The 26,827-nt window shown below is 39.3% G+C and overlaps 1 long non-coding RNA gene across 1 annotated transcript; it reads right to left on the bottom strand.

The window, feature by feature from the left end:
• LOC105495951 (uncharacterized) lies at positions 1 to 26,827 on the bottom strand. The gene is made up of 4 exons (XR_011607498.1): positions 26,398 to 26,827; positions 24,622 to 24,722; positions 2,546 to 2,740; positions 1 to 269 (listed from the first exon to the last, which is right to left on the bottom strand). It is a non-coding gene; the product is annotated as an uncharacterized lncRNA (long non-coding RNA).

The following is a 26,827-nucleotide window of genomic DNA, read 5'->3' as shown; positions in this document are numbered from 1 at the left end:
AAAGCTGGAAAACGCAATGTAACACCGTCATAAAATGTTGTGCCATACATGAAAAACCATAGAGTTAAAAGTGATTGCATGAACAGGATAAAGCTTAAATGGAAATTGGTATCTGACCTTGGACTTGAAGGATTATAAGAGTTTGCAATTTGGGAGCGCAGGAAGAGAAAGACAGATGGAAGAACAAGCACAAGTGAGTCAAAATATGCCAGTATCTGGCAAGACTTCTCCACTTCTCCAGCGCTGTGTACACATCTCTACTATAGAACCTATAAAAATATACAATTATTAAATTATGTTTCTCTTTTGCTGAGTATACTCCCAGATCCTGAAGGCAAGGATTATACATTTACTTCTTGCCTAGAGCAGTGCCAGGCGCATAGAAAAGCATTAAGCATTTGTGTTGAAGGATCGATAAATGGATATTGCTAAAGAACACAAAGTTTAGGAGATACAAAAAGGTAATGGCTAGAAACAGGGCTGAATATGAAGGATTTAATAGGCTTTCAATTGTGTAACAGTAAAAATTGGTGTCTTCTAAGCCAATGGTTCTCCAAGTGTTGTTGGTGAATCCCTGGGGCTTCTTGGGATCTTTTCTGGACATGCATGTGGCCAAAACTAATTTTATAATAATGCTAAGTCATAATTTTAATGCTCTACTCTCATTCTCTCATGAGTGCACAATGCAGTTTTTAAGAGGCTACATTACATGCAATAACATCATTATTTTTATGAGAAATGAAGTGTGTATTTGTATGTTTTTGTTTAAAAAATGTATGTTTTGCTTTCTCATAGAGTAAATGAAGAAAAATATAACCCACATTAACAAAAGTTCTTTGAAGTTCTCAGTAATTCTTAGGAGTATAAAAGATTCCTGAGATCAAAACGTTTGACTATTGTTGTTCTAGGTATGCCATTATATTTTTAAGTGGGGTAGTGCTATAATTATATCAGTGCTATTTTGCTACACAGTTGAGTAATGGTAAGAAAACTGTGTCTGATGGGTCTAAAATCATTATTTACATATTCGTATATCTTGATAATGTATTGCTACATTTTGCTTGTTTTTTTTTTTTTTTTTTTTTTTTTTTTGAGACAGAGTCTCACTCTGTCACCCTGGCTGGAGTGCAGTGGCGTGATCTCGGCTCACTGCAACCTCTGCCACCCAGGTTCAAACAATTCTCTTGCCTCAGACTCCAGAGTAGCTGAAATTACAGGCACCTGCCACCGTGCCTGGCTAATTTTTGTATTTTTAGTAGAGACAGGGTTTCACCATATTGGCCAGGCTGGTCTTGAACTCCTGATCTCATGATCCACCTGCCTCGGCCTCCCAAAGTGCTGGGATTACAGGCGTGAGCCTCCAACCTGGCCTGCTTGTTTTTAGTAAGAATTAAATATGGCCACCTTAGATGCCCCTGGGAAATACCACCCAAGCCCATAAACTAAAGTCAAGTAAACACTTAACCATTATCTGTTAAGTTTGGCCTAATTCTGCCTTTAAAAAAATGAAATTTTCCATGTGGATAGTGACTCCGGATGAAGATGGTAATTAGCTATATTCATACATATGACATCAAACTGCATGTATTTTATGATTACACAGATACCGGCTGGTGATATTATTACCTTAAAACCTGCTGACCATACTAAGTCATTTATGGGTCTAGCTGTCTGGTCTAAATAAATGTAAAGTATTTTTTTTTACAGTTTAGTTATTCTAAAGTGCTTTATGCCTTTAGGTGCCCATTTGAAATTTGGGTCTTTCTTTTGATTTCTTGCATCAAAAACTTTATATTTGGTTTACTTTCACTAAGCACACTCTTAATTTTGAGTGTTATGATATTTTGACTGAGTTCGGGAACTTCTTAATCTGATAACAATAGGGTGCTTACATATGTAATATTCATTTCCTGAACTCATTTTCACCTCACTTGGATACTTTTAATTTTTTCATTTTCCCTTAATATATCAGTCAAAGGTGCCATCCAAGTTAGTGTCAAAAAGGGGGAACAGGAGACATCCTGCTGTGCAGATTATTTTTAAATGGGTACAGACTGTATTATGACATTCCTACTTTCATTTATAATATTTCTCCAAAAAGAAAAGAAAATTAATATTTTAGTCATTAAACTGCCATGATCAATTAGTGCTTATTGAGGCATTGATTGAGATCTATGTTGCTTTATTTTTCTGAGCTCAATGGAGCACTATCAAAAGCTCGTATTAACCTTTGTTATAATTTGTTTTCACCATGAAATCTTCCCAAGGCCTTCACCAACTGTACCCCAAAATTTACAAAGAGTTTACCTAAAAATTTACTCTCTGAAATTTCCAATGAAAACAAAACCAAACAAAAATGTCAATTTGGTATTTTATTTCTCATATCAATGCAGTTCACGTTTGTGGAATGACTAAATATGAAAGCAAACAGATGTCTGACCCAACGAGCCTTCTGATAAGGGATCAGTTTCATAATAACTACGCACAGAGATATATAGTTTCTTGGCACCCTCTATTGTTAACTAATCAAAGGTTGATTACATACTTTTTGAGTTTAGCAGAGATTGCCAGTAATTTTCAGTCCTGTAAGTTGAAAGTCAAAGCCACAAATTGTGATGGAATCTTCTGTCATTCTCTCTCACTGTCTTTCATTAGTCTTGAGGTAAAATGAAGATGAGGCACTGAGTTAAAGCTGAGACCATTTAGCCTTTGACACCTGAGAGTCTTCGTATACTCTATGCTGGAAATTAGAATGGGATTATCACATATGGGACCACAGAGTTCTAGTGTAGCAAAATTCCATGACAAATACAGGAACATGGAAAAGACAGAATTATTTTTAAGAGTAAATATATCCTGGTTACATTTTTCCTCACAAATTGGTTTATTAGAAAATCTTTTTATACAATTTTTGATCAAGACCAAGTTGCGTTCCGTCACATAGACTGTGTGTCAGGATGCCCATCTGTGTTTCATTGGATTTCCTACTGCAGCTTAGTAGCACCTGAGTGGGAAGCCTGCTACCTGCTTTCTGTGATCCCCTGCATTTCACCTATTCATCTGATGGGGAAGCTAGAGCTACAGTTGCACAGAGCATCGCCTCAGCAAGAGTTTGATTACCTTACTGAGACATCTATCATGCCGCTGGAACTAAATATTGTTATTGATTTTAAAGATGTATGCTGTATACATGATTTTGACATATGCCATATAATTTCTAAATCTAAAAAAGAAAACCTGTTGAGAGAGGAGGGGAGACATTATTTATACCTATTATTCAAATAAGCTAAGAGTGAGATAATTTACTTTTATCACTCAATAAATTAGTGGCAAAGTATGCACTAAAACGAAGTTTTTCTTTGTGTTTACTTTTCTTTGCAATAGACATTGGAAGACATAAATATGACTTTGCTTTTTAAAGCAGATATCGAGGACTAAATGGAGAGTTGTCTAATGCTGTGGAATTTTCCAGAAAGAAAGGTTACAATTCCAGACCTTCTGAATCTGAAGAAGAGCCTGAATCTGAATTATTTTTTTTTAAGAGCAGTTTTAGGTCTACAGCTAAATTGAGCAGAAATTGCAGAGAGTTCCCAAAACCCCCTAGCCCCACAGACATATAGCCTCTCCCATTATTATTATTATTAATTATTTTATGATTATTATTTTTGAGATGGAGTTTTGCTCTTGTTGCCCAGACTGGAGTACAATAGTGCGATCTCAGCTCACCGCAACCTCTCCCTCCCGGGTTCGAGTTATTCTGCTGCCTCAGTCTCCCGAGTAGCTGGGATTATAGGCATGAGCCAACATGCCCAGCTAATTTTGTATTTTTAGTAGAGACAGGGTTTCACCATGTTGGTCAGGCTGTTCTCGAATTCCTGACCTCAGGTGATCTGCCCACCTTGGCCTCCCAAAGTGCTGGGATTACAGGCGTGAGCCACCGTGCCCGGCCCACTTACATTATTAATATCCCACATCACTGGGGTACATTTGATGCAATCAATAAGTCAACACTGAGACATCATTATCCACCAAGGTCCATAGTTTACAACAGGGTTCACTCTTGATGTACGTTCTATGGGTTTTGACATAGGTACAATGGCATGTATCAACCATGATAGTATCATACAGAATCACTCCACTGCCTAAAAACTCACTGTGTTCCACCATTCATCCCTCCCTCCCCATACACCCCTGGCAACCACCAAAGTTTGCCTCCAAAGTTTGGCTTTTTCCAGAATATTACACACAGGAAATCACACACTATGTAACCTTGTCATACTGCTTTTTAAATTCACTTAGTAATACGCATTTAAGATTCCTCCCTGTCTAATGGCTGCATAGTTTATTTTTTTTCAGCCTTCTAACTTGAAATTCTCTAATGAATAGTTGTATTTGGTGGAGACAATGGCTTTGAGAACAGCTGATTCACTGTGCTGGGAATGTTATCATACTGGGACAGGGTACTTAGGGAAGGCTATCGGACAGCATGGTTTTGAAACTGCCAGACTTTTGGTTCAAATTCCATTGTCTTCTTAGCAAAGCAAACAAAAAGACTACATTTTATAAATGTAACCATTAGTTATGGCTTGTGTGCTAGTGTATGTACGGTGGTGGTGGTGGTGATTTCTCCATTCTTTTTGAAAGAGTAATGAGGAAAATAAGAAAACACGAGATAACTATGTTTCTGATATTTCGTAATGAGAAGTTACCTTGGAACAAGGATTTATTCCACTGATGCGGCAATGTGAGATACTCACGAACTGAATGCATCCTGTTGTGTAAACAGGTTTTCCCATGTAACCTTCTCCCCAGGAGGCTGATTATTTGGGGCTAACACTAGGGACTCTTCGTCTCCCACACAGACACATTTTGATAATTACGTTCTGTGTCTACTACGCTGGACCCGCACAGCTTAAATATTCATATTGTAAGGGTAAGAGCATGCAACCAATGTGACCGCAGGGGCAGGGTTGGGCTAGAAATGCTTCATAGTATTTTGGTTTTTGTTTATTGCTATGTGTTTTCCAGGTCCAGAGCATAAGCTCTGATTATTTTGTTTATTCAATGGAAAGACTGTGCCAAAAAATGTCACATCTAGTCTTTTAACCTAGGTAGTTTAGCTATTGGTGAATACCCCCACTCACACAAAGTAAATGAATGAAAGCCATTCATTTCGTTACTTCTTGAGATGAATTCTTGCTATGGGAGAAAGAAGCAAACACATGTTAGGGAACTGTATGGCACAGCAGAAAATGAGGCATTCTCAGGCGGATTTGCAAGGAGAAGGAAAAAAAATGAAAAGAATATAAGAAATTCTTTCCATAGATTGGAATGGATATGAGATTGAAAAAATAGTTGTGGGAGCAAGGGTTTCAAGTTCAGTCAGTGAATACGTCTTATCATCTTATAAAACAACTAGATTTTAAGACTTTAGGCCGGGCGCGGTGGCTCACATCTGTAATCTCAGCACTTTGGGAGGCCAAGGCGAGTGGATCACAAGGTCAGGAGTGCAAGAACAGCCTGGTCAAGATGGTGAAATTTCGTCTATACTAAAAATACAAAAATTATCTGGGCATGGTAGCAGGCACCTGTAATCTCAGCTACTTGGGAGGCTGAGGCAGGAGAATCGCTTGAACCCGGGCAGCAGAGGTTGCAGTGGGCAGAGATCGCGCCACTACACTCTAGCCTGGGCAACAGAGTGAGACTTCATCTCAAAAAAAAAAAAAAAAAAAAAGACTTTAGATTATTTTACTATAAATATAATTCCATATATATATTATATATATATCTCAGGCTGATACATGGTAGATAAGAAAAATTAAATGGAAAAAATAAAGCAAAAACTTTAGATTCACTAAAATCTGAGTGTAAGATCAAATACTTAGTTACTGACGCCCAGTTTACTTCCCTCTATCCTGAATTTCAACAACTGAATTATATCCTTTAACAATCTTCTAAACCTTTTTTTTTTTCTTGTTTGAGATGGAGTCTTGCTCTGTCGCCAAGGCTGGAGTGCAGTGGTGCAATCTTGGCTCACTGCAAGCTCCGCCTCATGTGTTCACGCCATTCTCCTGCCTCAGCCTCCTGAGTAACTGGGACTACAGGCACCTGCCACCACGCCTAGCTAATATTTTGTATTTTTAGTAGAGACAGGGTTTCACCGTGTTAGCCAGGATGGTCTTGCTCTCCTGACCTTGTGATCTGCCCGCTGCGGCCTCCCAAAGTGCTGGGATTACAGGCATGAGCCACCGAGCCCGGCCACCTTTTTTTCTTTCACAGTGAAATAAATGAATGATCTCTGTGTGGATTTTAAAAACATTAACAGTGTATTTACTACTATCATGCTATGTTTTCCATTATAGTCTACATTTAATGGATTGTTTTCTGGATATTATAATGTTTATTCCTGAGCCTCTACTATGACGAGCATTTTACTAAAGAATCTAGCATTAAGCTGCCGGGTGCGGTGGCTCACGCCTGTAATCCCAAAACTTTGGGAGGCGGAGGTGGGCAGATCACCTGAGGTCAGGAGTTCAAGACCAGCCTGGACAACATGGGGAAACCGCATCTCTACTAAAAATACAAAAATTAGCTAGGCATGATGGCGGGCACCTGTAATCCCAACTACTTGGGAGGCTGAGGCAGGAGAATTGCTTGAACACAGGAGGCAGAGGTTGCAGTGAGCTGAGATTGTGCCACTGTACTCCAGTCCATGCAAGAAGAGCCAGACTTCATTTCAAAAAAAAAAAAAAAAAAAAAAAAAAGAATCTAGCATTAAGAAGATCACTTACCTCAGCCGGGCTCAGCAGCTCACACCTGTAATGCCAGCACTTTGGGAGGCCGAGACGGGCGGACCATGAAATCAGGAGATCGAGACCATCCTGGCTAACACAGTGAAACCCCATCTCTACTAAAAAATACAAAACAATTAGCCAGGCATGGTGGCAGGCGCCTGTAGTCCCAGCTACTCAGGAGGCTGAGGCAGGAGAATGGAGTGAACCCGGGAGGCGGAGCTTGCAGTGAGCCGAGATGGCTCCACTGCACTCCAGCCTGGGCAACTGAGCGAGACTCCGTCACACACACGCACACACAAATAATAAAAAAAAATAATAAAAAATCACTTATCTCAAAAGTATCATGAAATTACCATTATTATTCCTTTATTATAAAGCTGAGTCTCAGCTAGTTTATATAGACTTCCCAGGAAAATACACACATTTACAACTAGTTTACATAGACTTCCCAGGAAAATACACACATTTATTTTCCGTTTTATATTATTCCCTCCATAGAGAAGCAACTCAAGCTAATAGATATATGGTTTGCCATGGAAAAATTTTGCAATTGTAAATTTTATCAATATCATGATAATTTCAACTTGCCATCATCCCTGTTAATTTTTCAAGTGACTATCTCAAGAGTTTTGAAAAAGTTGTCTTTCTTTATACTATCTTGAGATTTGTTTTTGGGATCTTCATTGTTCTTATTTAAATCCCTGTGGTCATAGAATTTAAAACCAAACGAACCTTGTTTTATTCTAACCTTATAAACTCAGTTTATTTTTCATAGGAATGCTGAGATGCATAAACATTCAGTGGAGTATTCAAGTGCAACTTCTATAAAACAGAGCTAGGATGTTCATATAGTTTTCCTGACTTTCACTTCTAGAGCAAGGAAAATGGTGATTTCTTACTCTGTCTTCATATGCTTCAGTTGTTTTCTGAATCTCCATAACCATCCCTTTTCTTATTCCATGATGATCTTCTACATTCATCCCATTTATGACTTATGGTCATAGCCCAAAGTGAGCTTAATTAGAGGCCAGAAAATGTAGACAGATGACAACAGCAATCCCAGAAATGTGCTCTGATAACAAATTATGAATCCTCCTTCATTTAGACAGCATGGCTCCTGATAGTTTTTTTTGGCCTACAATGCAGACATTTCTCTTTGTCTATATTCTAAATCAGTCATTCTCAGTTCAGTGCAATAAAAGTACAGAAGCTAAGAAACCTCCTCACAGAAATGAGTTTCCAGGAATGTCGACGGTTCAATAAAGCATGTTCAATATAAATCTTTCAATATATACAGTTTGTCTTCTATTTAGTTTTTTATTACATTTGAATCTGTTTTGATAAGTTACATTTTTTTAAGAATTGTCTCTTTCATCTGTTTCTCTGCTGAAATAGTTTGTTAATGTATCAGTCCTTTCTGCTTTATTCGTTAACACATTTTTCATTTTTTAAAAATTCCTGTCATAATTCCAACATCTGAGCAATCTATGGGTCTGCTTCTATTGATGATTTTTCTTCTTCAACAGGAGGTACATTTTTTTGTTTTATGAGTATCTCCCTTTATTTTATGCTGAGCATTGTTTGTAAAGGAACAATGAGGACTGAAGTAATAGTATTTACAGTCAGTAAAGGGCTAGTGTCTTTTTTGATCAACTAGCTGATGATGTCAGTGAGTTGAAGCAATCCAACTTATCTTTGAGCTGGGCCTAGGATCTGTTTCAGTTTTATTTATACTTTATTCACTGATCACGTATAGTGTTTTTAGGTATATCTAGAATAGGGAATGTGGTGTGAGCACCCACAAGTTTCCAGTGATTACTTTATGCTTTCCAGCCCATTCATTGCCATTCCAAGCCATGGGAAGTCTATGCTTTATCACTGATTTAGTGTTTTGGGGCCTCTGTGACTTCAGTTTACTCTTCAGTCCTGACCTAGGTTTCCATTCCCTGCAGACCTCTCTAAAATCTGCTATCTTGCCCCCAGCTCCCAGAGGACCTCCACAGTGCGTATGTCAAGGCCCAGAGTACCTTTGGAGGGATTCCTTTCAGCTGTGCTCTACTCCCACCCTTCTGTGGGTCACTGCCTTACAACTGAGGAAGACCCCACATGTCGCGGGATCACTCTCAGGTTCCCTGCCTTGCCGGTGATATGTATCAGGCAGCATCCTTGTACTCAGTGAAGGCTCACAAGGAAGTTTCACCAGGGGACTGTTAACTCGGTCTGCAGGGGGAGCTCTTCAGGATGTTCATGAGTCATAAAAAGCCAACACACAGCTATGATGTGTTTCCAAAGATGGGCTCATTTCTTTCTTTCTTCTTTCTTTTTTTTTTTTTTTTTTCGAGATGGAGTCTTGCTCTGTCGCCCAGGCTGGAGTGCAGTGGCATGATCTCTGCTCACTACAACCTCCACCTCCCAGGTTCAAGCAATTCTCCTGTCTCAGCTTCCTGAGTAGCTGGTACTACAGACGCACACTACCACGCCTAGCTAATTTTTTGTATTTTAGTAGAGATGCGGTTTTACTGTGTTGCCCAGGCTGGTCTCAAACTCCTGAGCTCAGGCAATCCACCCCCTCAGCCTCCCAAAGCACTGGGATTACAGGCGTGACCCACCACGCCTGGCCCGCTCATTTCTATACACTCATGTCCACGGTAGAGTCATCCTCCTCTGTTAGTCTGCCAGGGATGGAAGCAGCTTTGTGACCTCTCTCTGTTTGACATGCCTTGCCAGTTACCAGCATTTAGTTAATTTAGGTTTCTCTGCATACTTAGCTCTATGACACAGCAAGAAATAATTTTGTAGTTTATTATGCTTGTTCTTAATGTTGGGGCGGAATTGATAGTCTCTTTCAAACTTTCATACTCTAACAAAAAGTACATTTACTGTAAGTTTGTAATATGGACTTTTATCTAAAACGAATCAGTATGTCTATCCTCCTCATTATGTTAAAACTTTATCTCTAACGGCCCACAAAACAATGTAATTTACTGTTTTCCAGGATTTTAAGCCCACAATATTTTTATCCCCTATCTCCAACATTTATCATAATTGTGATTAGTTTTTATATTTCCTTTGATTTTCCCATAAACTTCTGAATTTCTTTGCTCACATTCCTCTTTTAAGTCTCAACCCTTCTATCTGGCCAAAGATTCCTTTTTCTAAAATATCTTTCTCTATTAGGTCCCTTAATTAGAGACTTGTTGAAATTTAATCACTCTTTGGTTCTAAAAATATCTCTATATTTCCTCATTCTCAAATAATATTTAATGGAGTTTAAAATTCAAAGTTGATAGTAATTCGTTTAGTTCATCAATGATATTTCCCCCTTTCTTCCGACTTCTATTGTAGTTGTTGAGATGTCTACTACCAGCATCATTGTAGACAGCTGATAATTTGGTTTTCTTTCTGGCTGCCTTTGTTTTCCTTGGTCTTCTGCAGTTTCTAATATTATCAAGCTCTTCCATTATGTCTTTTCATTGTAAACATGTTTATACTATTATTCTGATAAATCTATTATGTGAGCATTTTAGAATCCAATACAACCGATGAGAATAGGGACTCCTGCTCTGTGAATTGTCTCTGAAAGCTTTTGAAACCTGGTTCAGGCTGTCACGGTAATGTTACATTTGTTTTGTTGACTGATGCAGGAGATTTTTTGTTCCTTCTCAACGAGAGCCCAGGTCTACACTGGCAAACTTTCTTATCATCTCATTTGTCAGTGGGTTGGAATTTTGGGGGAACCTCTTTCACAGCATTTATAAACTTTTGATCAGCTTGGTTTATAAAGGGATCACAAATATAAGGTACCATTTCTAATGTGTTTGAGGCCTCTTCTAGTTAAAGCAACTGGCTACCACCGTAGGGCAACTGAAAGTGTTTTAATTTATTTTATTCCTGTAGGATGGTGGTTGAGGCTATATAGTCTGCCACATTGTCAGAAAACGAAATAATTTTAGAGAACTTTTACTTCTGATTCTGCCCTGTCATATATTTATTTTTTATTTGCATGTTTATTATAGTTTATATTATTGTTTAATTTTTTAACCTTCTTAACTTAAAAATATGAGAAAAATCTGAATCCACTACTTGCTTAGAATACGTTTTTCACATATCAGAAAGAAAAAAGAGTTAATAGACATTGAGTTTGACAGCAATTATTTTAACTGATTATTATCTAATTATTTAGATTTAGTTAATATTAATATTGGCCAGAACAAAATAGATGTTTCATTCATTACTGAGTAAATTTTACTAATTCCACATATTTGGAACTTCAATGATGTGACTTCTTAAGTTGGAAAATATTTAAGACTTTTTTTTTAAAGAAAAAATATATGACCAACACAGGCTCAAACAGTTTGCATGCTGAACTTCATTTTAGAAAATGATTTTAAAGACTATTTTCCCCAAAATTTATTTGCAAAATTGTAAGAGGTATTCACGTTGTTATTGCTAATGTGTTTGCCTCCAGAGTCACGATTAAGAACTATGTTCTATAACATTTAACTTGAATATACAACTTGGAGAGGAGAGTTTAGGTGTGTATTTGCTTTCATCACTTTTAATATAAATACAAATTTCTTCAATCTCAACTCTAAATAAATCTGAATTATCTGTGGAGGCTGTAATTCTCCAGATTTATGAGACTTTTTACAATCTCTTGAATTAAAATATTCAAATTTGTCCCAGCATAAGTGTTAAAAATAGACAAGCAAACAAAGCTTTAAAAATGATTTGATAAATACCCATTGGGTGAGAACCTCTGTACTAAATAAATGAGTTTGAATAACTTTTTGACACCAGTATTTGTGCAATAATGTAAGTGTAATCAATATGTGTATGAAGGCCGGGCATGGTGGCTCACGCCTGTAATCCCAGCACTTTGGGAGGCCGAAGTGGGTGGATCACGAGGTCAGGAGATCCAGACCATCCTGGCTAACACAGTGAAACCCCGTCTCTACTAAAAATACAAAAAAATTAGCTGGGAATGGTGGCGGGCGCCTGTAGTCCCAGCTGCTCTGGAGGCTGAGGCAGGAGAATGGTGTGAACCCAGGAGGTGGAGCTTGCAGTGAGCCGAGATTGAACCACCGCACTCCAGCGTGGGCGACAGAGCGAGACTCCATCTCAAAAAAGAAAAAAAGAAAATGTGTATGAAGATTTTCTATCTCCAAAGTTCTATCTCTTTGTATAGGCCGCAGTTTTCATTCTGATAATAAATTCTTTGAATTCTCTATTTTAGACCCATCTCCAATGGGTCTTGATCATCATCATGCTGTTTTTATTTAAATATATTTTATTTTGCAAATCTAGTTTTAGGGACTCACTTAAATCCCTTCAAACCAAAAAAAAAAAAAACAAAAAAAACAATTGCCTAAAAAACATATTTAAAACAGGTAAAACAATCTTCGTTTTACAATTTTAATAAATACAGAAGATAAAAGTTAAGAGGGAAGCAGAGTTAATTTCAACTGCAAAAGGTAGTACTTGCAGTTTGTCACCTTTGAACACATTTTTATTCTATTAATTGAAATGCCCTCTAAAAAATAAAGCCAATGACTTTTCAGTTATGGACAAAATAAAACCTTTAATTTGGACAAACAGTAAGTTAATTCCAGTAAATTGAGTGTATGTTGATAATGAACTAATAAAATTCGTGGTTGAGTCATGTTGAAACAACCTTTGTTTCATTCTAATGGCAAACAATTTAAATTACAACTTCCCACTGAGGTTTCTCTGCATAAGTGTGTGTATTATTCTAGAGGAATAATTAAAATAATTTTCATTTAATAAAACTAAATGCCGCTTTATCTCATTAATATGAGAAAATATTTCAAATGAAAATATAAGTAAGGAAAAATTGTAATGAAGGAAACAACTGAATAATATTCAGCAGCCTACATAGTGCTAGAAGTTCATCAGGGCACATGGGCTGTAATTGGCACAAATGTTCAGCAGAGATGCACCATCCCATAAGGTTTCATTAAGTTATTTATGCTAGGAGACAGAATTCAGTGTGTGTAATTATTCATTGTGTATTAATCTTCTCTGTTTTGAATATTGCTTTTGTTGAATTTAATCATGCCTGAAAAATGAGAAGTGTTATTTTATCTGTGTCATCTTACCAAATGATCATCAGCCAAGAAATACCAACATTTGAAAGGTATTGAAAAGCGAGTGTAAAATCAGAGTTTGCAGCAAAGTCTGGTCTTTTGATGCCATGGCATATTTAGCCTCTCCTCACTCCTTCCACCTTTTTTTTCCTCCTCTAAGACCCCCTTGAGTGAGTGATCCATATGTTTTGATCATTTGTTGTTGAGAGTTGAAAATTTCAGTGTGTGGCAATTCTGTGATTCAGTATTAAGGGAGAGAAAGAACAATTCTATCTATAAATGCTATTTGTCCAATACACTGAAATCCTCTACTTACCAACTTCTGAATGAATCAATTTTTTTAAAAATTAGATGTTCTACAGAAATAAGGGCAAATACAGTAGAAAAGAACAAAGTTCTCTAGAACCCCAAGCAAAACAATGGCAGATTAATATTTCCATGGCATTTTTAAAATGCCTACAAGGTTTCTTCCTGCCTTGGGGTATTCCAGCTTAGTCTCTCAGCATCTTTTTCAAATCATAAAAGCTAGAAAGCCAAACAGCAACAACAAAAAACTATAGAAAACAAAATTTGCAATCACGGCCCTGCATGACTAGCCACAGAAATCATCTTTATTCTACAAGTAATAGGGAAATAGCTCCCCAGGACTCAATTTATGTACCATTTCTATCAGACAATGGCACATATTCTCCATTTAAGGGATTTCTGCCCAGAAACTCAACAGAAACCTCTACTGTTCCAACCTCATCACCACCAAAAAAAAAAAAAAAAAAAAAAAAAGACTCAATGGGAGTGCCAGACTATTTTCACAAGCAAAATATTCAAATGAACAAACAACACAAACTAAAGCAGCCTCACTTTAAATTCTTATGTTTCATCAACCAGTACACAATGCGGAATGTTCTCTTACAATTGTATCAGTACCAAAATGAAGGTTTCCAAACTCAGACATGTACTTACCACCATTGCTTTCCCTAGACTTTCTCATACCATGAGCCTGCTGCTGGGATCAGGCATATAAAATCCTGGCACTTTTCTTTTCAATAAACAGGTAGTGTCATGTTTTAGCTTTTATTTAGAGATGATGTTCAGAAGGATTACCTAAATATCTGCTAAGCTAGGAAAACGAGGTTATTTTCAGTGAAGAATAAAAGGTTTCAGAAACAGTAAATGCTGTGCTTCCTATTTTTAGATCTTAGGTGAAGTAAGAATATTTGGCAGGCTTTTAAAAATTATTTTTATTATTACCTACATTATAGCAAACATTGTTTAAACTTGACAATGTCTATCCCAGTGAGCTAGTCAGTCCCAAAGTCTTGACCTGTTTACTGATAGAAACTTCAGTTAAGGCCGGGCGCGGTGGCTCACGCCTGTAATCCCAGAACTTTGAGAGGCCGAGGCAGGTGGATCACAAGGTCAGGAGATCGAGACCATCCTGGCTAACACGGTGAAACCCCGTCTCTATCAAAAATACAAACAATTAGCTGGACATGGTGGCGGGTGCCTGTGGTCCCAGCTACTCGGGAGGCTGAGGCAGGAAAATGGTGTAAATCCGGGAGGCGGAGCTTGCAGTGAGCGGAGATCGGAGATCGCGCCACTGCCCTCCAGCCTGGGCAACAGAGGGAGACTCCGTCTCAAAAAAAAAAAAAAAAAAAGAAAAAAAAGAAACTTCAGTTGATATCTGCAATCTATCTGCAACCCAATCTACATAATATAATGATTTTAAACTCCACCAGCATGCCAGGGTGTTATCTACTTGGGCTGCCTTCTTAGCCTTACTGAGGTATCACAATATCTGAAACAGGAAATAAGAGGTATTTCAGACCAGAGATGGATGCTGTTGCTATATGAGCTTGGCTTATGGATTCCCAAGTTGAACTTGGACATTCCTACTATGAGAATATGTATAACTATTTCTGATGTAGTAATGCCTGTGTGAAGTGCATGAGAAGAAAAACTCCATGGTAAGTATTGCTATATGACTTTCTCTCATTCCATTCTAAATGCTAAGTGCTCAAGATATGCCACAATCTCTCTGCTTGTTAATTCATATCTTTTTTTGTGAAACAAGAATTATAAATGGCTGACAAAAATAGTTTGAAAATACTCGACGAAGTTAAAATTTCCAAATAAACAAGACAGAAAAAAAGTTAAGATGAAGTCATGGGTAAAGATTAGAACGACAATTTTGGCCATAAGTTGCTAATTGCTAGGTGGAACTTAGCTACATATTTCATTAATTCATCCAGTTATTTATTTTGTTCAAAAAAACCATAATTTATTGAGGGATATTTATGGAGCTATTAGCACTTGCATAGAAGAGGCAGAGACAGTGGGGCTAAAACTGTTGCCCACCATTAGATTACATTCTAGCAGTGGTGTAGACTCACAGGTTACTTCCTACCCATACAGGTTGTGTCAGATTTTATCTTTGGAGCAATGAAAATGTTGAAAAGGATCTCTTAAACCTCAAGAAACTAAAATTGATATCACCGAGCAGTTCAGGACTTCAGAAATAACAATCTTTGCTTGCTCAGGTCTGGCTTGAAAAGCTTAGGCATGCTCTGAAAGTCCCCAGTGATATCACCATAGTTGCTTTTGTTCTTTTTCATTTCAGTGATTTATGGTACCAATCATCTGATTCCATTCATACTGAGAAAGCGTAGCAAAACATCATCTTCATTGCAAACCCCCTTTCTTGCTCTCCATCACTCCTGCTGTTACATCATGTTTCAGCTGGGACTACAAAAAATCTCATCTCCAATTCCAACCTTTAACTACACTGTTAACTTCCCTGATTCTCTAACAAGAAAATAAGTAAATTATTTTTTTCCATCTATAATTTCAATCCTTTTTCCAAATCAAAATTTATCCCATTGTACAGAGACGCTTTTTATGGAAAAAAGTTTTCCCATGATAATTGTCCCTGCAATAGATACACATGGAAAAACCTAATATCCAAACCCCAGGTCACCTGAAGCAAGAACCCAACACACCCTATGGTCCTCTATGCTGTTGTGTATGCCATGTAACTTTATGTAATCTATGTTCACATTTTTCTATTAAATTATTAATAAAATATATATTACTAAAATGTTTGTATTCATAGTGTTTCATAATTTTTAGTTGATATATAATATTTACTACCCCAACTGGGTCAAATCTCTATAGGCTCGATCTATAAACTCTTCTCATAAAGGGCCAGATAGAACATATTATAGCCTTTGTAGGCTGACAGGCAAAATCAAAGGTACTATGTAGGTACCTATATAAGCATTTAAAATGCAATCATTTACAATTTTTAAAATCACTTTGAGCTTGTAGGCCATGCAAACAGGTAGTGGGCAGGATTTAGCCCATGAGCTGCAGTTTCCTGACCCCAAATATAGAAGCTTGTAACATTCTGTATTTCTCATTCATACATTTGTCACATTTACATGCAAATGTAATCAATGGCTTTCTTTAGAAGATTCAGTCTCTATGAACTCAGAAATCATATCTGACCCTAGCCCTTAACACAGTGCTTGGTTTATAGGAAATGCTCAATACATTTGAATCTCTTTCTCACCTCACTAATTCTCTACAGGGTTAGATCCCTGAAGGTAGGGGTGGGACTTGTTTATTTACTTTTCGTTCCCAACACTCTTACAGAGATTTACCCACATCAGAAGCATAAGAGTGGGGTTTTGTTTGAAAATAGTCAATAGCCATAAGTAACTTTTTCCATCTCTGTAGGAAATAGGCCAATGTGCAGAAGCATCTTTTTTTTTTTTTTTTTTTTTTGGAGACAGTCTTGCTCTGTTGCTCTGTCTCCCAGGCAGTGGTGTGATCCCAGCTCACTGCAACCTCTGCCTCTGGGTTCAAGTGATTCTCTTTCTTCAGCCTCCCAAGTAGCTGGGATTACAGGCACCCACCATCACATCTGGCTAATTTTTATATTTTTAGTAGAGACAGGGTTTCACCATGTCGGCCAGGCTGGTCTCGAACTCCCAACCTGAGGTGATCCACCAGCACTTGCCTCCTAAAGTGCTGGGATTACAGGTGTGAGCCTCCATGCCCGGCCAGAAGCATCTTTGTATTACCATTCTGTTATCAGATGCGGGGAGGCTGGGAGGAGGTCCATGCCAAGCCCGTGTCTACACAGTGTTTCCTCTACACAGACAGCAGGAGGGTTGGAAGCTCGATTCAATTCCAACGGCTGTGCCCTGATTTATATCGATTTCGTTTCTTTTTCTGGCAGGTGTCAAGTTAATGACTTTGAAGAGTAACAAGCGGTTTACATATTTAAACTGAAAAAACTTCCCAATTAGCATAAAACCCTGCCCGCGTGGACAAGTAGGTATTTCTTTTTTTTTTTTTTTTTTTTTTTTTGAGACGGAGTCTCGCTCTGTCGCCCAGCCCAGGCTGGAGTGCAGTGGCGCGATCTCGGCTCACTGCAAGCTCCGCCTCCCGGGTTCACGCCATTCTTCTGCCTCAGCCTCCCGAGTAGCTGGGACTACAGGCGCCCGCCACCGCGCCCGGCTAATTTTTTGTATTTTTAGTAGAGACGGGGTTTCACCGTGGTCTCGATCTCCTGACCTTGTGATCCGCCCGCCTCGGCCTCCCAAAGTGCTGGGATTACAGGCGTGAGCCACCGCGCCCGGCCAAGTAGGTATTTCTCAGGAATCCTCACAGCTGCATCTTGTAGAGTCACAGGGAATTGTAACTTGTTACACTTCAGAGCGGTAGGCTTAGTACCAGCAAGGAGATGGAAACACCTGTTGAAGATTTCATATTATAAACCAGTCCAGGATAATTCATATTGAATATATTTTGTCATATTTTGGGCAGATGGAACACACTAATTAAGATTGAATGGCTGAAGGCATTCTATTATTTTTATGGCCTAATGACATTTATATTTTTAATCATTTTCTTCATTATTTTATTTTCTTCCTCCTTCCTTTCTTTCTTTTTTGTTTTTGTCTATTTTTACTTAATTCTTCTTTTTTTATTGTTTTCTTTTTGAGATGGAGTCTTGCTCTGTCACCCAGCCTGGAGTGCAGTGGTGCAATCTTCGCTCACTGCAAGTTCTGCCTCCAGGTTCACGCCATTCTCCCATCTCAGCCTCCCGAGTAGCTGGGACTACAGGTGCCCACCACCACGCCCAGCTAATTTTTTGTATTTTTAGTAGAGATAGGGTTTCACTGTGTTAGCCAGGATGGTCTCGATCTCCTGACCTCATGATCCACCTGCCTTGGCCTCTCAAAGTGGTGGGATTTCAGGCGTGAGCCACCGCGCCTGGCTTTCTTTTTTCTTTCTTTATTCTGTCCTCCCTTCCCTACTATCCTCCTTCCTCCCTTTATTCCTTCTTTTCTTCATATCTTCTCACCTCCTTTCTTCTTTCCTTCATTTCTTCATCTCTCTCCTTTCTTTTCTCTCACTCCTTGCCTGCCTTCCTCCTCCAACTCCTCATTTCAATGTATTTCACAAATATAAGAAAATGAATATTTTGTTAGGTATCTAGGAAATATATGAATCGACGATTGCAGGTGAGACACAGAGAAAGTTTGTGTTTCTCTGGTTTTCATCCCAACCTCTGTCCAGTTACCACTGATAGCACTGAAAGTGAGTAATTTGGTAACTCGGAATGTGAATCATCTCCTTGAAGTGGACAGCAGAATTAATCTGCATGAGGGATTTAGATTTCCCAGTTGTCATACAAAAAAAGAAACTACTTTGGTTAACTGTTTTCAGGTTATCCCTGATGGTTGATTATTTATTCATTTATCTTAAAATGTTTGCCCCAAAGACTTGGAAGGATCATTTTCTTAAGACTTATGACTTCTTAGCAATACTGATTATTCACTTTTTTTTTTTTTTTTTTGAAGGCTATGCAAGCTTAACTATCATTGTGGGCTGTACAAAGGAGCATTAGGTTTGGGAGGCCGAGGCGGGCGGATCACAAGGTCAGGAGATCGAGACCACGGTGAAACCCCGTCTCTACTAAAAATACAAAAAATTAGCCGGGCGCGGTTGTGGGCGCCTGTAGTCCCAGCTACTCGGGAGGCTGAGGCAGGAGAATGGCGTGAACCCGGGAGGCGGAGCTTGCAGTGAGCCGAGATCGCGCCACTGCACTCCAGCCTGGGCGACAGAGCGAGACTCCGTCTCAAAAAAAAAAAAAAAAGGAGCATTAGGATTAGGGTTCTGGTTAAACAGAAACTGAACTGTAAGGGGACGTTTGGTACCTCCAGGATGCCAGAGAATGTGTTAGTCAAAGCTATGACCAATACAAAAAGTGTGGATTTTAAAAATGACTAAAAAAGGATGTTTGTAAACTATCACAAATTTCAACATAGTGAAGCTGAGAGAACAGCCATACTATCAGTATTTTATTTATTTATTTATTTTTTGAGAGGGAGTGCCACTCTTGTTGCCCAGGCTGGAGTGCAATGGCATCATCTCACCTCACTGCAACCTCCACCTCCCAAGTTCAAGCAATTCTCCTGCCTCAGCCTCTTGAATGGCTGGGATTACAGGCGCCCGCCACCACGCCCAACTAACTGTTTTTGTGTGTATTTTTAGTGGAGACGGGGTTTTGCCATGTTGGTCAAGCTGGTCTCAAACTCCTGACCTCAGGTGATCCGCCTGCCTCAGCCTCCCAAAGTGCTGGGATTACAGGGGTGAGCCACTGCACCCGGACAGCACTATCAGTATTTTAAAAATCTATTCAGTACACACACACACATACACACACACACACACACACACAAAGGTGATGTACCTTATGAGAAAATATACAATAATGAGAATAAAATAAATAGTTCTGGAAACGGGAGGTAGAGCTGATAAATTGTGAAGCAGTGGGAAGACCTCAGTATACTGACTCGCTGGGACTGTTCTAAGAAATACCACAGGCTGGGTGCTTAAATGAGAGAAACTTATTTTCTCATAATTATGAAGGCTGGAAGAAGTCCAAGATCAAGGAGTCAGCAGGGCTCTTTTCTTCAGAGGCCTCTCTCCTTGGCTTATGAATAGCTCCCTTCTCCCTGGGTCTGCACATGGTTTTCCCTGTGTATACATCTGTGTCCTAATCTCTTTTTTTAATAAGGATGCCTGTATTCGTCTGTTCTCACACTGCTAATAAAGACATACTTGAAACTGGGTAATTCATAAAGGCAAGAGATTTAATGGACTCACAGTTCCACATGGCTGGGGAGGCCTCACAATCATGGCAGATGGTGAAGGAGGAGCAAAGTCACATCTTACACGGCGGCAGGCAAGAAGGCTTGTGCAGAGGAACATCTAATTATAAAACTATCAGATCTTGTGAGACTTATTCACTATCACAAGAAGAGCATGGGGGAAACTGCCCCCATGATTCAATTATCTCCACCCGGCCCCGCCCTTGACACCTGGAGATTATTACAGTTAAATGTGAGATTTGGATGAGGACACAGCCAAACCATATCAACACCAGACATACTGAACAAAAGGAGGGCCTGCCCATATGACCTCGTTTTATTTCAGTTCCCTTTTTAAAGGTCTTATTTCCAGATTCAGTCACATTCTGAGGTACTGGGAGTTAGGCCTTCAACATGATAATTTGGGGAGGGGGAGTGTAATTCAGCCCATAACCGTGTACAGAGAAGCACACAGCGCTGTCTAATGAGCTGCTGCAAATCTGGCTTTCAGCTTCCTGGTGCTTAAAGCGTAATAGCATAATGAGAATTTGATTAGTTAGATGAAATGTCAGATGATCACAAGAGTTTTAAGCCTGTGGATTACAAGCTTGATTTGGAATACAGGGATTGACATTTGGGGTACAAGGAGTCAGGCAGAAAAAAACATTTTAATTTAATTTTTGGAACTGGATATTGTGGTCTTCTTTGGAAATGTTAGGGGAGAAACCATAGAATGAAACGTGTGTGGTGGTGGCAGTGGCAGTGGTGGTCAGTGTGTGTGCGCATGTGTGTGTAGACTGGAAGGCAGTGAAGAAGATGGGAAAAATTATTCCCACATATGGATCTATTCTGCTCACCACACCTCCCTTAATCTCAGAGTCCCTCAAAGCATGACAGAATGCCTTACACCTCCCCTACTTGGTGGTGTCACTGGAGAGATAGCTGACTCTCTCTGGGTCATGGCTTAGAAAATTCTTTCTTTCTTTTTTTTTTTTTTTTTTTTTTTTTGAGACAGTCTCGCTCTGTCGCCCAGGCTGGAGTGTAGTGGCACGATCTAAGCTCACTGCAAGCTCCGCCTCCCGGGTTCAGGCCATTCTCCAGCCTCAGCCCCATGAGTAGCTGGGACTACAGGTGCCCACCACCACGCCCAACTAATTTTTTTGTATTTTTAGTAGAGACAGGGTTTCACTGTGTTAGCCAGGGTGGTCTCAATCTCCTGACCTCATGATCCACCTGCCTCGGCCTCCCAAAGTGCTGGGATTACAGGCGTGAGCCACTGTGTCTGGCCAGAAAATTCTTAAGAGTTACAATATAGATTCTAATAATCATATTTAATTTTCGATTAAGCTCTTCTGGCTAAACAGAAACTGAAGATTTATTTATTTATTTATTTGTTTATTATTATTTTTTGAGATGGAGTCTTACTGTATTGCCCAGGCTGGAGTGCAGTGGTGCAATCTCGGCTCACTGCAAGCTCCACCTCAAGGGTTCACACCATTCTCCTGCCTCAGCCTCCAGAGTAGCTGGGACTGCAGGCACCCGCCACCACACCTGGTTGATTTTTTGCATTTTTAGTAGAGACAGGGTTTCACTGTGTTAGCCAGGATGGTCTCGATCTCTTGACCTCGTGATCCACCTGCCTTGGCCTCTGGAAGTGCTGGAATTACAGGCGTGAGCCAACGTGCCAGGCCAGAAGATTTATTTTTAAATAAATAAGTCTATGTTTTTTAACCATTTCCCTGTGTTTGTTGTATATGTGACTCCAGCTCGTGAACACATATTATAGGTCAACCTTTGAATGAGTGAGTTTTGTCATTTTCTGTTATTTTGTCTTCATGACACTTAGGGTATCACAAAGAGTAATTACTGTTAGCAGATGATTTTACTCTTCAATTACTTAATATGTAATTTTTAAATTTTAAATGAATATTCATTTCCCTCCATCATATGTAGCTAAGACCCTGAGGGCATAATTGCAAGTTTTTGCTCATGTATTAGGGCAGAAATAATTTACCCAACACTTCCTAATATTGACTTATAAATTCCCACATTTTCTGTAGGACTATGTTGTATTTTCTGGTGCCTGTTATTTGTGTCTTATTTGATTTACATGATTGTATTAAAAATTCCTACATTCAAGTATCAGAAAGTTAATTCAAACTAGCTTAAGAATTCACTGGTTTACCCTACTGGGAGTTCTCCAGGAGAATCATCAGACCCAGTGAAATCCAGGTACTATAACAATGTTGCCAGCTAGGACTATGGCCCTTTCCCCCAGTCTCTCTACTTTTTCTCTAGGGCTTACTTTTATATGCATATATATAGCTGTTGGCAGCCTCTGACTGACACACTTCTAGTTACAAAGTTTGACACATAGATGTGAGATGTCTTTCTCTCTCTCTGTCTCTCTTTCTCTCTCTTAATCTAACTTCGTCTTCCCAATCACTTTTTCTTCCTCTTGATCCTATTATAGAATTCCAGAAAAAAAAGAAAATCAGTTTCTCTGTACTTAGGTTACAGAATCTTTTTTGAACCAGTTGTGATAGAGTAACAGGATTCTCTGAATGATCCAGCATAGATAATGTGCCTAGCCCTATGGTCACTAAGGATATTGGAAAGGTAACGGTAGGTCTTTCTTTTCAAAAAAGACACGTTGACATGCACTGTTATTTCTTTTTTCAATTGTGTGTCCTTCTTTTACTTTGCATTATTTTATTTTATTTTATTTTATTTTATTTTATTTTATTTTATTTTATTTTTTTGAGACGGAGTCTCACTCTGTCGCCCAGGCTGGAGTGCAGTGGCACGATCTCCACTCACTGCAAGCTCCACTTCCCAGGTTCACACCATTCTCCTGCCTCAGCCTCCCGAGTAGCTGGGACTACAGGCACCCGCCACCACACCCAGCTAATTTTTTGTATTTTTAGTAGAGACGGGGTTTCAGAACATGTTAGCCAAGATGGTCTCGATCTCCTGACCTTGTGATCCACCCGCCTTGGCCTCCCAAAGTGCTGGGATTACAGGCATGAGCCACCGCGCCTGGCCTGCATTTTATTTTTATTTGTTTAGAGACAAGGTCTTGCTCTGTTACCCACAGCTCACTGCAGTCTGGAACTCCTGAGCTCAAGCCATCCTCCCGTCTCAGTTTCTTGAGCAGCTGGAACTACAGGTATGTGCCACTGCGCCTGGTTGTACTATTATTTCTATATATAGATCTTTCCGAAAGTATTCCTAATACCAGAAATCATCCTATGTACAATACGAAATGCAATCTTTCTCTCACCAAAGAAATATAACTCAAAACAAATCTTGCATTCTTTCTAAGCCAAGGTATTGAGTAATAAGCAGCTTTTGAGACAGGCCTGGATGTGGTTTCTCATGGTCTAACAAGTTACACCTAAAAGACTAGTTAATAACCCTTACCACACCCAATGTAACTCCATTAGAAAGAGGAAATGGAGGCCGGGCACGGTGGCTCACGCCTATAATCCCAGCACTTTGGGAGGCCAAGGTAGGCAGATCACGAGGTCAGGAGATCCAGACCATCCTGGCTAACACAGTGAAACCCAGTCTCTACTAAAAATACAAAAAATTAGCCAGGCGTGATGGCGGGCACCTGTAGTCCCAGCTACTCGGGAGGCTGAGGCAGGAAAATGGCGTAAACCCGGGAGGCGGAGCTTGCAGTGAGCCAAAATCACACCACTGCACTCCAGGCTGGGCGACAGGGCAAGACTCCATCTCAAAAAAAAAAAAAAAAAAAAAAGGGGGGGGGGGAAATGGAAATCTACTCACTACTTCTTTGACACTGCAATGATTTCTTGGATAACTAATCTAATCACCTGGTTGTTCCCTTGGTTATGCCCTTTGCCCATCCCATCAGTGATCTTCACCTTGCCTGGGGTATGTTTGTGTGTGTGTGTGTATGTGTGTGTGTGTTGTGTGCATGCACGCACATGCATTGGGGATGTAATCCCTAAGTCAAGAAGGGAATTGTTAACAAGTTGAGTTTCTTTATTTTATTTATTTGACTGAAATGTCAGTATTATCTTGCATTGTGTTTTCTATCTCTCATCCTTTGTTAGTACCAAGGTTGCCTTGAAACAGAGAATTTATCTTTTGCAATTTTTTAATTCACTGGATGAAGTCAATGAGGGATATTTAGGTTTTGGTCACTAATCTACTCTTCAATAATGTGCTATGGAGTATTTATCCACTAATGTCAATTTATGACCTAAGATATTTTAATATACTATGCTATACCTTGGTAATAGTAATGTAATTTTGTAGGAAAAGTGATGCTTGTTTTTTCAGATATTCCAAGATGTTGTATTTATGTGTTTTATTTCTTACGGTTCTTGATCTAGTCGAAGAATTTGATGGTATTCTCTCCTTCTTCATATTGAATGTCTGACACTTTCCTTAAGTATTGTTTTAAAACTGGTCAAGTGCATTAGTGAGAAGGAGCTGGGGGGAAAATATAACAAGGAGTTTCATCTATAACTGAGCATGAGTAATCAATTGAGATAACTTGCTACCTCTGGACCAGTCTCTCCTTACCTTTTTGATACTGCTCCTCTCAAACATTTCTCCCAGCTTGCTGGTTTCTCCTCCTGGTCTTCTTTGCTCTGTATTTCTGGCTTTCCTTAATCTTGTTCCTCCTTAGGGAACAACCATAAATTATCTTATCTACTCATTCTATGCAATCCCCCTCGGTGACATAAAATGATGATTCAAAAAATACATATCTTCAGTTCAAAGCAATCTCTAAGATAAAATCTACATCCAGAGCAACAGAGCAAACTTTCACTTGGCTGCCGTAAAGTCTTCTCCAATGCAATATGTTCTGCAAAGCAGTAAACACCACCCCATTTACCAAGCCAAAAGCCTGGGAGCCATTAGACTTTTGAGGGTGGCAGTAAAAATACTTTACAGGTGAAAAGAAGTCACATATAGGTACAAAGGGTGAGAACATCGCCCACTATGGTTTGCAGGTTCTCTCATGAAGAAATTCCATCGGCCAGGCGCGGTGACCCACGCCTGTAACCCCAGCACTCTGGGAGGCCACAGTAAATGGATCACCAGAGGAGTTCGAGACCAGCTTGGCCATCTCTACTAAAAATACAAACATTATCCAGTCACGGTGGCACAGGCCTATAATCCCCAGCTACTCGGGAGGCTGAGGTAGGAGAATCGCTTGAACCCGGGAGGCGGAGTTTGCAGTGAGCTGAGATCCTGCCACTGCAGTCCAGCCTGGGGGCAGAGCAGACTCCATCTCAGGAAAAAAAAAAAAAAAAAAAAAAAAAAAAAGAAAAAGAAAGAAAGAAAGAAAGAAAGAAAGAAAGAAAGAAAGGAAGGAAGGATATCTTTTTGTCTTTTTGTTTACTCCTTGAGTCTGTACTCCTCTTAGGATTTGGTCAGACTAATATAATATGGTGCGGAAGTGATTTTGAGGAACGTCTGAGACTAGGCCTTAAGAGGCAAAGACACTTTCAATGGCACTAAAGTTGGGCTAACAATCCTTGGTTTGTGCCACCAGATTGTCTAATACTCCTACAAATTGCTGGGCAGAGCCAGTGTGCCTCAGCAATGTGTCACTGAAAAACTTGTCATCAGGAATTAATATAAATTTGTATAGAGAGATGTGCTATACAGATATAGATGTGCTATAAAAATACAAATAAGCCCAAATAATATTTTGCCCGTGTTAAGGAGAAACTTTCATTCTTTGCATTGAAAGGCATGTTTTGTGGAGGCAAAAACCTGGAATCTGGTAAATTATGAGAGACCCAAGTCAGTCATCACAAGCAAGAAGCTTTCTAACATTTGCTGTTGCACAATTCTTTGTGTTTGTGCACCTCAAAAAAAGAAAACCATAAATGACTGCCATTGTTAAACCTCACTTAAAGAATTTTTCTTTAAAATAATAAATTCGTTTTCTAAAATCACATTCTAAAACCATCCTTATTTTGAAGTCAGAACATACAAACATTAATAAAAAAGAATTCTTTTAAGTCAATCACTAAACGATGCCTCACTTATCAATTTATTTCTATATTGTTTATGCTAATGGTCGTCAACAGTCTCTGTAAACAACTGACAACCTCTCACTCACATGTCAAGAAAGTCAGCAATAGGACTATTATCTCAAGGGCCACAGTCACTTAAAAAAGAAAAATTCTGCCTCTGAAGATATTTGCCACTGGTTTAAAATCGACTAATTTCTGTTCATTCACTCCTATACAGGTCTGCAGGCTGAGATTTGAAAGGTGGGAAGGAATGTTTTTATCCTGATTATAGGAAGATGGGAAGGAGTAAAGAGTCCAACTCACTTACAAAGGGAAGTTGAAAATAACGTTGAGCAGCTAGAGTGGAACCAGCCTGTACTGCCACAGCTGTTCTGCTGCTTCTCCTCTCTCTGCCTTCACTGTGCTGGGCCAACCTCTGCTCTCACTGCTGTTTCCTTGACAACCAAGACAAGATGTCTTCTTTTGCAAATTATTTCTACTCTTGCATTAGAAGACAGTTTAAGTTCTGAGGCCAGGTACGGTGGCTCACACCTGTAATCCCAGCACTTTGGGAGGCTGAGGCAGGTGGATCATGAGGTCAGGAGATCGAGACCATCCTGGTTAACATGGTGAAACCCCATCTCTACAAAAAAAAAAAAAAATTGGCCGAGCGTGGTGGCGGGCACCTGTAGTCTCAGCTACTCAGGAGGCTGAGGCAGGAGGATGGCGTGAACCAGGGAGGCCGAGCTTGGAGTGAG

This window comes from Macaca nemestrina, chromosome 9 (assembly GCF_043159975.1).
Source record: "Macaca nemestrina isolate mMacNem1 chromosome 9, mMacNem.hap1, whole genome shotgun sequence".
In the NCBI taxonomy this organism is placed as follows: domain Eukaryota; kingdom Metazoa; phylum Chordata; class Mammalia; order Primates; family Cercopithecidae; genus Macaca; species Macaca nemestrina.
The sequence above is the reverse complement of the archived record's forward strand: the minus strand, read 5'-3'. Positions and strand labels throughout refer to the sequence as shown.